Genomic DNA, 14761 nt, shown 5'->3' with positions numbered 1-14761 from the left:
ATAGAGCATACTGCAATCTGCATTTAGGATGTGACTGAAAGTTGTTTTTTCAAATCCTTGAGTGATAAGATTCATAAATGTATTCTAAAAATTCCGAAGCACATAGAAAAATTTCAAACAAAAATGATTACAAAGAGATAAAGGGACAGAGAGGAGTGACAGGAAGAGAGAAATGAAAAATAGAGGGACACAGGCATTATTACCCCCCGTTCTAGCTTCACGTCTGAGGCCCATGAAAGGAAGGAAGGATGAAAAGAGATGGGGGACAAAAAGTATAATTATGGAAAAATAGGGATGGTGAGTTGATGGCAAACAGACGACATGGAGTGAAAAGGGAATTATTCATGGTCAATATCATAATCTGTTTATTGACATCATATTAGACTAGATTTATTACATCCGGAGAGGGTGGCAATATGATTACTATTAATTTTTTCAACTGATAAATTTGGTCAACAAATTATGTGCATTTCCATGTTAGAATGACCAAACATGTATGATTACAGATGGATGACTGAATACTTAGATGCCGTATCCCATTTTTGGCCTCAAGTTTTGGAGCCAAACAAGACCGTCTACACGTTTATGGATTCAACAATCTCTATTTGCTATAGTTACTCTATAGCTGCAAATTACATTTGGTAAGACTTAACTGATCTTCCTTTCGACAATATATTGGTATTAATGTTGATGAAAAAAAAAAATTCTAGATCATTCATATCACTTACTTGTTCCCTCCTCTGACACCCATACCTAGACCCTCCGCTTTATTCTGCCTCTCAAAGGCATTCAAGTCCAAAACACTGTAAAAGAGGAAGAGACACTGACTTAATGAATCATTTAACTAATGTGATTGTGAAATGACAACAGCTCCCAGTCAGAATATACCTGCAGGTCTGCATTAGAGCCTGGACACTGAGGAAGAAACCCACATCCTTCTTGTCTTTCAGATAGTCCAGCATTTTCTGCAAGTAAATTACCAGTGCGGTTACATCGGAGTATTAGTTTAGGGTCTGATTCACTGTCACGCCTCCATGCAGATGACTGCTAACAAACCTGTTGGACCTCACAATTCCCGCCATTTAGAATAGAAATACCAAGTTTTAGGGTGGAAGAGACCATGCAACCAGTCTCACCTGTACAAAAAGAAAAGGATTTTAAAGATCCACTGAAGTGCTTAGTGCTAAGTTTGAATGCTTATATCTTCTAAATGCGAATTTTGTCCTTGTTTTGGAACACACTAGATACCTTAAAGGGTTAGTTCACCCAAATATTAAAATTATGTCATTAATGACTCACCCTCATGTCGTTCCAAACCCGTAAGACCTCCGTTCATCTTCGGAACACAGTATAAGATATTTTAGATTTAGTCCGAGAGCTTTCTGTCCCTCCATTGAGAATGTATGTACGGTATACTGTCCACGTCCAGAAAGGTAATAAAAACATCTTCAAAGTTGTCCATGTGACATCAGAGGGGTCCGTTAGAATTTTTTGAAGCATCGAAAATACATTTTGCTCCAAGAATATCAAAAACTACTACTTTATTCAGCATTGACTTCTCTCCCGGGTCTGTTATGAGCGCGTTCACCTCACATCTGGTTCGCGAACGAATCACTCGATGTAACCGGATCTTCTTGAACCAGTTCACTAAATCGAACTGAATCGTTTGAAACGGTTCGCGTCAACAATAAGCATTAATCCACAAATGACTTAAGCTGTTAACTTTTTTAACATGGCTGACACTCCCTCTGAGTTCAAATAAACCAATATCCCGGAGTAGTTCATTTACTCAAACAGTACACTGACTGAACCGAGCCAGATAACGAACGAAACATTGACTCGTTCTCGTGATGAGTCATTAATGACATAATTTTAATATTTGTGTGAACTAACCCTTTAAGGCTAAAATATTCATACTAAATAAAAAACTTCAATTTTGGTTTCATGGGGGACTTCAAAGGTTTTTAGGACAAAGAATGAAGACAAAGTGTTCAAGCTTCAAAAAAGATGAACATGTACCTTTGCAGGCGCTTATCATCTGTAGGACCATCTCAGCAGCCCCTCTGTTGTGTAAACGTGACTGCTGGTAGAGGAGTCTTTGCTTTTCCATCTCTTTTTCCTATAAGGTTAAACATGGAAAAAATGAACTGTCTGAAAGCCTTACCAAGTCTCTTTACTCATAAAATGGTTCTTTCTGCTCAATTTCCCTGTCCCTCTAATTAAACTACAGACACCTTACCATAACACTTAAATCATCTTTCTTTATAAGCAGAAATGCTTGTTTTTCTATACTGGCCAGTTGCTATGTCATTCATAACAGTCTTTTTTTGTCCATGATCTAAAAAAAAAATAGAATTACAGCCAAAAAATGTAATTTTCATCAAAATCATTGGGTATTTCTATATTTAGAAGCTGCTTTTTACTGAGAGGAGGACAAAGGGCAGCAGCGAACATAGGAAGTTACACTAGCCTGAAGCTGTCATCAAGTCAACCACAAGCATTGCTGATGTTCACAACTTCCTTTTCAGCAGTATCATCAACTCTTTTTAGCACCTTTCGCAAATGTTTTGCCTACATATCTTATGCAACACAAACTAAACATTTAATTATTTTAGTTAAAATGTGATTATAATAGTGTTAAGGCGATCAGGTGATTGTGAGTGCTTAACATTTGTAAATAATTTAGGCCCTGTTGATGTAATTAATCTTTTTATATTCTTAAACTCTCTTCTCTTTCAATCATTTTCATTTAGCATGCTCCCACCATCACCATTAGGTTACGGGACAGTCATACTAACTTCCCACGTTTGTCTATCAGAGCAAACGTTGGACTACAGTAAACTCTCCTGATGGTTTTGCATCTTCACAGAGAAACAAAAAGCCATGCAGGTGTTACTCATCTACAGCTCCGTCTCCTGGAGAGTCAACAGTAAACTCAATTAAGTGCTTCTGCAAATTATACATAACCCTTAACCCAGCATTATTAAATATCAACTTGTTTTTGAAATAAAATGGTATTGTAATTATAGATATATTTTAGGAAATACAATTCCATAACAATGTTATAAAAAAGATAGTAAAAGCAAGCTTTTTTTCAATTATAGACCATTTAAAAGGTACTGTAGTCCAAAAGGAAAATTTAAAAAGCAAATACAAATGCTGGCTTAATTACAGAAGCTTGCTTTGCCAAAAATTCATTAAACCATAAAGTTTAAACATAAATAATAAATGCATGCATAATACACCCCCCTCCCGTCCCACCCATGCCACCCCCCTCCCCTGTAAGCCTGACCTAAGTATGCGCCCAAAAGTGTGGAATACGGTGCATTTTTTCTTCCCATGTCTACACGTATATATGCTCAGTCTGAGTGAGTGTGCGTGTATGGCGTGCACAATCCACTTTCTTATAAGTGCATCTGTGTGTTTGTTCCTCTGTGTGTGTGTGTGTGCAGACTTGGAGACTGCTCTGGATTGAACTGTAGTCTGTGTGTCAATAGATTTGAGAAAACATTAATTAGTCACATTTTTTACATTATTATTGTGCATGAGTTAAAGGAAATCAAGATAAGTGAAAGAATAGAAAGCTAAGCATACAGAAACAGAAATATAACAAATATGCTATCATTAGTGATTACTTACTAAAACAGCATTTGTAAGTAAAATGCATGTTCACTAGACACCTCAATCATAAAGATCACAGCAAGAAAACAATTAAAAACAACAATAACGTGTCTTTCAACAAATGATTGAAAAGAAACAATGAGGATGGTGTTTCTTTTGGACTTAAAAGCTGCAACAGGTGAAATTTCACACATTGAAATCACTCCTAGTTCTCAAAATTACCTCTATTTTCGTAATGCAATTATAATTTTATACTTTATAATATCTATTTTTTATTTTTCTTTGTAACATTCAACCTTACAGGTTCATATCTGTTCCACTTTAAAGTATTGTTCTATGACTTAAAAGCTTTATGGCTATTCAATGCAATTTGCTGAACAATTTTGTCATTTTTCCAGCATATTAGTAAAATAGCACATGCTGCAGTTTTAGGTTATCCAAATATTGAATGGTACAACAAAAAGCATAAAAACAATGACTTAAGCCTAAACTACTAAACACATTATGATAATGCTGCTCTTTTGGTATAAAACATAAATTATTGTTTTTGACAATTTAATTCATATTTATTTATTTTTTGTATTCAAATGTATTCAGCTATTTTTTTTACCAATTAATATCTGTGTTTAGTAGGTGGCCCAAAGCTTCATGTCAAATGTTAAATACAAAGAAAGAAAAGAAAAGAAGTTAAAAAAAATGAAGTAATTTTAATGTGCTGAAGTAATTATGATATAATAAAACATTAAATGGAGTCAGATGGAGAGACAGAGAGCACAGCCTGGACAAAGAGACATAAAAGATGGATGGATGGATAGATGATACAGTGGTTGGTTTGGATGTCACTCGGGTCTACCACTTCTGTGTCTTCCCCGTCCCCAGCCCCCGGACTCCCCCTACCATCTCTGTCTGTCGCACCTCAAAGGACATCTCCTCCTCTCCCCCCTCATCCTCTTCAATGATGTGGCAACTCTAAATTCACCAGCGATGGACAAAAAGAACATTACACAGCATGAGATCCTGATCCTTTTATATATTTAATAAGAATTCGACAAATCTAAAACCTAATGGAAAATGGCTTAATTAACTGAAATGGAGAGAAGTTACAGTAAAGTAGCAGTATTATATATATGTGTGTGTGTGTGTGTGTGTGTGTGTATAAATATAATGACTAAACTGCTGATGATTGTTAACCATAAGACAGAGAGGTCTCACCTTAGCCATGATATCAGCATATGCCATGTACAAGTAATCTATGTCCAGTTTACTGTGACAGAAGTGAGGGGAAAAAGTAAATATATAGTCAAAGGAAATGGAAGATGTTGTAATCCTAATTGACCCTACAATTTCTTGTTTTTTTTAAATAATTCTAAAAATTCATATTTTTAGGTCATAAATACATATTTAGCGATATATTTTTAGATTACAGACATCATGTGGTCAAATTATAATGACTGTCAAACTGTATAATTGACAGTTACATTACTAATGAACACTGTACATTATAGAGTACTTCTAAACCTATTCATTACATACAGTGTGTATAGAAAAGAATCACCCCCCTTTAAAATAATCACATTTTGTTGCTTTGCAGCTGTATTTACTCAGTGCAACTTATAACAACCAAGCGAAAGATATAACACCAACATATCAAAAAAGTGGACTGCAGTCTTTAAGTCATTTCAAAGATTTTCAATTGGGTTTAAGTCTGGGCTCTAATCAGGCCATGCAAGGACATTCACCTTTTTCTCCTTCAACCACTGTTTGGTCATTGTCATGTTGGAAGCCTTCTTCTGATTGACAACTTTCTGGCAGAGGGAATTTGACAGTATTTTGCCCCATCCAGTGTTCCTTCTATCCTGACAAGTGTTCCAGTTCCTGCTGTAGAGAAACACCCCCTTTAACAGGATTTTACCACCTCCATGCTTTACTGTAGGAATGCGGTTATTTGGAAGGTGAGTTGCATTGGATTTCCGCCGGACATACTGTTTGGTGTTGAGGCCAAATAATAAAATTTTAGTCTCATCTGCCTCAGAATCTTCAAGGTGTGTTTTGGCAAAGCTCAGTCGTGACTGCATGTGGCCTTTCTTGAGGAGTGGATTTTTTTCTTGCAACCCTCCAATGCAAGCCACATTTGTGGAGAATTCTTCCTTTCGTTTTAAGGTGCACACAATGACCACTCTTTGTCATAAAATTTCTGCAACTGCTTCAGAGTTGCTGTAAGCCTCTTGGTCACCTCTCTGAACCGTTTCCTCTCGGCTCTTTCATCCAGTTTGGAGCAAAGTCCTGATCCAGGGAGGGTCTGTGTTGTACCAAATGCCTTCCATTTCTCATTAATAGTTTTCACTGTGCTACTAGGCATTGATAAAATCAGAGGGTGATCCTTTTTCCAGCTCTGTGATTAAGATTTTTTTTTTTCAGATATGTTGGTGTTATATCTTTCACTTGGATGTTATAAGTTGCACTAAGTAAATACAGCTGGATAAAACAAAAACTCTGTCCATCTTCATTTCAGGCTGAAAAGCAACAAAATGTGATTATTTTAAAGTGGGAGTGATTCTTTTCTATACCCTTTTCTATATCTGTGAACTGTTTTTATTTAATAATAGATGATTACATAACATCATCAACGTGAATAGCTTGAGCTATTCTTGAGCTATTCACTGGTTATGGCCATGTGATCATCTACTTTGGCACCGGAAGCCAAATGTGTCATTGACTATTCAGAGATGTGGAGGGATCTTACACCTTTTCTCTGTGAGGGCTGTGCGGCTAAAGTGAAGAATGAGCTGATGAAGAGGGTCTGGCTTTGTCTCCTTTTCCTCTTCCTCCTCCTCTTCTTCCTCCATCGCTTTCTATATCAGTAAGGAAAAACAAAACAAAACTCTGTTACTAAAATTTGTCTACAAAGAAAAACCAAACTAACAGGAAATACATTCCACCCAATATCTTTCATGCTAAAAAGCAACAGTTATTTTTGATAATGTGGAAGCACATACAGAAAGGTCATCAATCATTCTGTCCTCAAAGGAACATCCTTCGGTTTGGATCCAGTTTCGCTTATACCCATCCAGGAACATGTTACATGCTCTATGCCTGAAAGAGAGACAGCATACATTATATATCTTCTCCAATCCATCCTTTTCTTTTTAATAAATTCTATGTGAACTGTCGATCATATATGATTGTGACCTTCTGTCTTGTCTCACCTGGGCAGGTTGTAAAGGGGAGTCATCCTAAAACAGGCTACCACTGCTCTACGTCTTTGCTTTGACAGCAGTTTATGCCAAACCATCTTTTTGGACTTGAAAGGGTGCTCAGTCTGAAAAAAGAACGGTCTTAGAGCTGTTTTCAGATTTAAAACCATATATGGAATGGATATTATGTTGTTTATGTTAACATCTGAAGCAATTTGAGTCGGATACTGAAGTATAGTGGCATTGTGGGTGAGTGGTCACCAAAATGTGCATTATTTGAGTTGCACTAGGAGTTTTAAACCTTGGAATTCAAACTCACCACTTCAATGTGGTAGAGAACTGCAGAGACCTCTTGAACCCGCTTCACAACTTTTTCTGGGGCATCTGCATCTTCTGCCTTTCCTGCCATTTCCTTATACAGTGCCATCTGCCAGCGCATAGATGGGTTATCAACCTGAGGAGAGAGAGACAGCATCCAGATTTCTGCAAAAACACTTTTAAAAAAGACTTTAACATCAGACATACACTCACCTTGCCCTGGAGGTGCAGGTTATTTTGCAAGAACTCTCTGACCTCCTCATTTGTGTCTTTCTATGGGTCAACAACACAACAGATGCGCTCAGTTTACCTGTTTAGTGACCAACCTGAAGTTTTTAAGTGAAACTTTATTACAGCATCGAGGCTTGTAAGATAGACAAGATAGAAAGAGACACAGACAGATATTGGGTGACTACACTACCAAAGAATAGCGTGTCTTGGCCAGGTTAATGAGCTCCTGGTCTGCAGGAGAGCACATGTTAAGTCCAATGGGAAGCATTTTCTTCAGGGCTGCCACAATGAGGGATGTTTGAACAGAGTATCGATCTCCCCGTCTCTTTTTCTTGGTACGCTCCACATTCGAGCCACCAGCCTGAGATGACAATAACATTCAAAGCATGATAACTGACATAGACATCATGAAATAACTTTCAATGAGACCTTATGGCTTCTTGTGAGATGATTTTCATAATGAATGATGTCCTCACAGATTCTGTTGACCACAAAATGGACGTCCACCTCAAGACTGTACTGTCATTTTATTGAGCAAAAACCAAAGCTTCCTGTTCCCTCACCAGGACCTAGACAACACAACGGACCAATCCAACCCTACTTGAAGGCATTATTTCAGTCATTAGATTTTATTTTTAAGTTAGGACTTCTTTAGAGAACAGTCCTTGGAAATGAGTCATTCTGATTAATAGGGTCATTAAGAGGGAAGGAAGGGTAAATGTTTAGGGTTGCTTTTTATCAAAATAGACAACAACCGTGGAGCTTAGTGGGGAGGACAAGTTGTAGTAGGTCTGAAGCTGAAATCTCAATGCTAACTTAACAGAGAGGTGACAGGATCAAAAGGGGTGAAATTCATTCAGCTGCAACATCATTTTAGCTTAGACACATAATAGTAGCAGGCACTACAGGTAGACCGGTACTGTAACGTGCCAGTGCCATTTATTACACTCCATGCATTGTCTGCAAGGACATGCACAGTCATAACATGCTCAGCCTCAGTGGGTGGAGGAGGAACTGCAATCCCACACGTAAAACTCACTCAGTGGAGTTAATTATAAAACCCAGGGGAAATGATTGCGTTTGACTCATTTTGGGTTGCCAACCTTAAGGAAACCCAACCCATAGAGGCAAAGGAAATCATTTCAGTAACCTGGATCACACAAGTCCTGTTTGCACCAATTTTGCCCCTCCAAACAAACACTTTCCCAGTTTTAGACACTGGGCCTCATTCAGGAAACATGAGCAAAACACATTTTATGTAACTGATTTGAATGCAATAAGTAAGAATGGTTTTAGACAAAAATTGTTCTGCTTATGCTTCATTAATGAGACCCATTGCATGTGAGAGAGAATATACTGTAGTTGCTGAAATCTGAATTGGAGTACTGATCTTATGGTCTAGCTCTTAAGGCGGTCGCACATCGGACAAGAAGCACAGAGTTGCGCCGTATCTAGAACAATTCGTACATCAAGTACAACACGACGTAGCTGGGTGCCGTGGACAGACGCCGAATGGTGCTGCCAGTGTGTGTACACCTACAGAAAACAATGTGTTTGAATTTTAAAGACGTGGCGCGATGCGAAGCTGCACTGCGCTTCTTGTCCAGTGTACGAACACCTTTAAGTTTCTAAAGTCTGACATATGAAATAACAGTCAGTAAATTTTATTTTTTTGAATAGAACAGTTGATTTTTTTTTTAAAATGGAAGTTCGCGTGTGTTTTTATTGAGTATCATATTTGATCGACGAGCTGACAGAGCTCAAAAAAAGAAAAAGAAAAGAAAAATGTATAGATAATCAAGTAAACCTAATTTGCTTCAGCCCATCTTAAAATATTACTAAAATCAAAGTTATTCCTGTTTACTTTATAAAAATCAGTAAGGTTTTCATAGTAAGCATGTAGTAGTGTACACAAGAGGTTTTTCAATCTTGACACTGTTAATAAGGCTTTAGAAATTTGTGTATCAAATATGATACAGTAGACTTGAGGGTTAAGACCACTCAAAATGAAAAACATGGCCTTTATGTGGGTCTCAGAGCTTGGACCGACATGTCCTTGTCTGGATCTTAAGGGCTCTGGTATTGGTCTAGATTTGGGTCTTGGGAGTCTTATACTAACTTCAACCCTGGTCTAAAAGAATCCATCTATTCTGTTGTGGTGGTACTCAGGATTCGTTTCAGCTGTAGACCACTTTGTTAATGCAACTGAACAATTAAAGCCAAGTTTTACAGGTTAATTAGTTCTACAATATGCAAATGTAATCCCTTTTTCCACAATCCCACCTCAATCATTTGCTTTTGATTGCATCAGGGGTCATGGGTTAAAAGGGGTGGATGGGGAAACAAAAATGGAACAATATGGAGATGTGAGCCATTAGATATAAGTACAGGAACAATTCCAGTTAAGGTGGGATTAATTAGGCAAACATTAGAGGATGGACACTAAATGTCCCCCTTTGTCAAGGAGGATGTATGACGAAATATACATTAATTGAGGTCAAATTCCTTCACATGAATCCAGTTTAGGAAATGAACTGAAATACAGTTTGAATCGTTTGATGTGTGCATTTCTGCAAATTGGTCTCAGTTGACTTCCTGAACAGATTAAATATTGACCCCAACCTGCAGCCGTTATACAAAAAGAAAAGGAAGAGAAGAGATGTATGAAGATCCCCATCCGAACTACAGTCCAACAGATGCAAACTGCTGTACAGGGTGATGGCACAGGCCTCCAGGGGCCCGGACCCTGTGTGACGGACATGGAATCAAGTGCCATGAGCCTGACTCAACAAAGAGATCTTTCATCAAACGCCTCCATTTAGACTCCCCCCTCACACACTGGCTGGACGACGGGCGCCCTGTGGCACATGTGTCCATGGGGATGGAATGATTCTTGAGACTGAGAGGGCTAATCTTTTCTTCTGCATGACAGAAACCATTTTACTTATAATTCTTGTATTATATTCTCTTAAATTCACATTTTAAATTCTGTATCTATTAGAAATCTGATCAGTTGAAAGTACTACCATTTTGGGGAAAAGTAAACAACCATTATGTTATCTAGCATATCCACTGCTATCCACAAAAGAAACATGTAATGGAGAGCGTGTTATTCCTATCGATACTAGTCTTGTCAAACAGTTGAGAAGTCACATATATGTGTGTAGAGTGCCAGTGTGTTGGGGGGGGTTGATGAAATGCCCCCCCAGATGTGAGGTGCCATGCGGTAGCACAGCAGTCGTGCACACAGAGAAGCTAACCTCAGAGTCCCCGGTCTAGAAACCCACCAGCATCCAGATGAGAAAAAGAGGGCAGGGGCACAGTCAGAGAGAGAACACCATTAACACTGTTATCTAAATCCTGTAAAACGCATCCGAAAAGCACTTGCCTTTTTGACTAAGAATAAACGCAACGTCTTCAGAAAACGCATGAAACCACAGCATACTTAACCTTTGATGTGGAGCTTGTTGTAAAACAGTTGTAAAAATCACAGCATTTACTTTCACAGCATTTACAATCTGTTTTGTTACGGTTAACTAAAACGATTAGAAATTGTTTTGTTAATTGGCATAGAGCTGAAATTAAATATTAGATGAAACACTTAAACTTTTTTTTTTTTTTTTTTTACAAAAACAAATTTTAGAAATGTTGCCTTGGCAACTAACTGAAATAAGTTTAAATTGAAGTAATAAAACTGACTTAAAAATAAAGCTAAAATATATATATATAAACTAATAAAAATGACCCCAAAAAAAGAACTACTAAAACAAACTAATATTAAAATGAAAACAGAATCTAGAAAAAAATTATCAAAATATTAATAAAATACTGTAATAGTATATAAATCATTCCAGAGTAACACACAACACAACTATTATGTAAATGTAATGAAGGAAGTAATGAATGAATGAATGAATGTAAAATTGTCAACACACAGTCTAAACTAATATAAAGATGTTAATTCACTCAATAAAAAATACTCTGACCACATGATAATCAAATATTGAAGTAAATCATTGATAAAATATGAAAGTCTATGTCCCATTGATCGCACATTTCAGGGAGCCTCACCTTGCTCATCTTGCTCTTGCTGTCAGCAGTGAGAAAGGACATATTATTAATTTCGTTCATCACCACAAAGTTTTGCTCCTCTCGCTTGAAATTCTGCAGAGAGAATGAGATCACAGAATTGTAGGTTGTTGTTTTCGAATGTCATTTGTTGCAGTTTCAATTAATTAATTTAACATGACTGCTGATACTGTGAGTTGCAATCAGTTTTTTTTTTCTTTCTTTCAAATAGTCAGACATTTGTCTCTTACATGAGATTTGGACCAGAAGATGAAGACCTCTCCCACCATGCGGAACAGCTCCTCAGCATCTGGGTCCCGGAACGTCAGCCATCTTGCTCTAAAACCCATGTGACATTTAAAATGTCAAGACAGTTAAAAATTAATCCATTAAAAAAAAAAAACACACAGGAACCACAAAATACCTGTTGTTATCCACATAGCGGATGAGAAGAGGGTAAAGCGCATACAGGTCCCTACAGAGAACTGCAAATTCATCTCTAATAGTTCCTTCCTCCTCGTCCCCCTCAGACTTCCCCTCCATACGCAGGTGCTCCTCCTCAGCAACTACTTTAGCCGTACGCTTCTTCAGCTTCTCCATGGTGGGAATGAAATGGGATTTGAGCATCTCTGGTTTGGCTCGGCTTACAATGGGCTGGGAGAACACTGGATTGAGACAAGGATATTATGTTGAAGATCAGGTACTGAAACTAAAATACAAGCACAGAGTTGAAAATGACAGCTTCTCGTACCCGCAAGCCTCTTCATCCAGGAAGCTTCGTCAATTCCCAAGTTGTTGATCACAATTTTCATGATACTTCCCAGGAGCTGGTTGAGATGATCGGAGGTGACGTCTGTACACAACTTACCCTCCGATTCGGGAAAGTTCTCCACTCCTCTCTCCCACCAGCGGGGCAGATAGTTACACAGCATGGGCAGGGTGACCTCTATCACATGCGGCATTTCAGTGTAGCGGGCCCCCGATTCAGCCAGGTCCCCGATCTCTTTCAATAATATGTCTAGCTCAGGAATGTCACACAGCTCATGGACATGGTTCGGAAGGCCCAGGACTGTAGATAAAAGGAAGAATAAAAGTCAGAAACAACTACAGAAATAAACATTATACATATATATATATATATATATGAATTTTTTTCTTCCTTTTATCTAATGTTTTCAAATGCAGGCTCTAATGTTCATCAAGGCTGCATTTTACACTAATACTGTGAAATATTATTACAATTTGAAATAACTATTTGAATGTGTTTTAAAATGTAATTTATTCCTGTGAGGGAAAAGCTGAATTTTCAGCGGCCATTACTCCAGTCATGTGATCATTCAGAAATCATCTGATATCCGAATACCATCTGATATGCTGATCTGGTGCTCAAGAAATATTTCTTATTATTATCAATACTGAAACAGTTGTGCTGCCTAATATTTTGGTGGAAACGGTGAATATTTTTTTCAGAATTCTTTGATAAATAGAGTTCACAAGAATAGCATTTATTTGAAATAGAAATCTTCTGTAACATTCTAAATGTATTTGATCATCTTTTAAACGGTAGTATAGCTGCAAAGAGAGGACTTACTAGCTCTTTCTCTGGGTGTCTTGGTAGTGTACACTGAAAATGCATTGTATTCATTAAGATGGGGCTCCAGGTAGGCCACAGGCATGGCTGCAGCGAGATGAGCAAGACATTCTCCAAGTGCTGGTCTATGCCTAATGTAAATATAGAAACCTCAACCACAGTCACATCACATACTGTACAGTCTTATACTCACACACACAAATAGACTCTAACAGACCTCTCTGCATGAGGTGTTTTTACAGTTCCAGAAGAGTAGATACTACACATGATTCGGTAGCAGGACATCTGCAAATCATCCACTAATAGAAGCAAGAGGAGACACGTTAATTTAACTAAATAATTTTGAAACTATAAAAAAATATTTATGGCGCATTTAGTTTTCCCAAAAAGTCCTTACAGATTACATCATCTCCAAACTGGTGTTGAGCGATGTGGTCAAACAGTGAAGTAAGGACAGGGAGCAGAGCTGTTGTGGTGTAGTTAAGATTCTGGGACACGCCTTTCACCGGCTGAGAGACAAAAAACAAAAGGACTCGTGCCATGCAAAAACAATACAGCCAATGAACCTTGTCTTATACAGTAAGTATTACTCAAGCTGTACCTGATTGCCTTTGGAAACTTTGCCAAGTTTGAGGTTCTCCACCATCTTTTCAATGTCATCAGCTGCACTCTCAAAGAACAAACGCAGTCCTGCTTTTACTATCTCAGGTCCGGATTTCATCACTGTTCTGTTAACGTCAAAAAAAAAAAAAAAAAAGACATTTAACTGCTGTGCAACCTTTCTCCACTTTGATTGGAAATTCATTTCAGTGAATTTCAGTACCTGGCATCAAGTGACCGTGCAAGGATATGAAGGCAGTTGACAATAGCAGGTGCATCCGTACCTGTGAATCACAAATAGATGATATTACATCAAGGACAGAGATTCAGGTTTTTTTTAGACCCATAAACACTTTTTAGATCAGTCGTTTTTAAACCCTGGGTCGAAAGGCTTAAAATATGGGTCGCCAGGATTATTTAAGGAAGATGTATATATGTATTTAAAAAAGTTCAAGACTCAGGAAAGAAGGAAACGGGAACCGGCAAACTTACCTTTGTTACATATTTGAAAAATGTTATTAAAATAAAACAAAATATTTTAAAACAATATTGTGTCTCTCTTAAAAAAGTTTGAACACCACTGCTTTAGATTAGATTACCAAATTAGATGCTCTACTTGATGCTTGATGGAGATCAACACACAAAAGGAAAGGTAAAACAGTAAGCAGTAAGAAAACAGAAAGGAAAAGTGATGGAGGACAGCAGAGTAGATATCTTACCAAAGAGAAACACTCTGTGTCGCACCAGGGCAGACATCTTACAGAAGATGCTGATACCGAAATTAAAGGAAACCAAAGGAACATGAAGAATGAATATGAGAGAAGTAGGAAAAGAAAGCAGCAAGAGGAACATGGTGAAATAAAAGGTTTTAAAGAAAGTAATATGAAATATTATTTAAAGTAACAAAACACATGACGTAATAAGATTTGATCTTGTATTTGACATACACAGTGTCTGTAAGTGTGTTGTTACCTTGCAATCATCTCTTTTTCCTTGTTTGAGGCATGTCCGCCACTGCCCAGGATTTTGGCCGGTGTGGAAAGGAAGTAGAGGCAGTGGTTTTTAAAATATTGATTTATCAAAGGCAAAAGAATCTGAGGATGTCAGAAAAAAAAAACACATAAACAATATTTACAGT

The 14761-nt window shown here is 37.6% G+C and overlaps 1 pseudogene; it reads right to left on the bottom strand.

Annotated features, from left to right (window-relative positions):
* Positions 1-14761, bottom strand: part of LOC109097608 — a 48670-nt pseudogene that overhangs the window by 9696 nt on the left and 24213 nt on the right.

The sequence above is a fragment of the Cyprinus carpio genome, chromosome A10, assembly GCF_018340385.1.
Source record: "Cyprinus carpio isolate SPL01 chromosome A10, ASM1834038v1, whole genome shotgun sequence".
Classification (NCBI taxonomy): Eukaryota; Metazoa; Chordata; class Actinopteri; order Cypriniformes; family Cyprinidae; genus Cyprinus; species Cyprinus carpio.
Note: the sequence above shows the minus strand (reverse complement) of the source record. Positions and strands in the feature narration are given on the sequence as shown.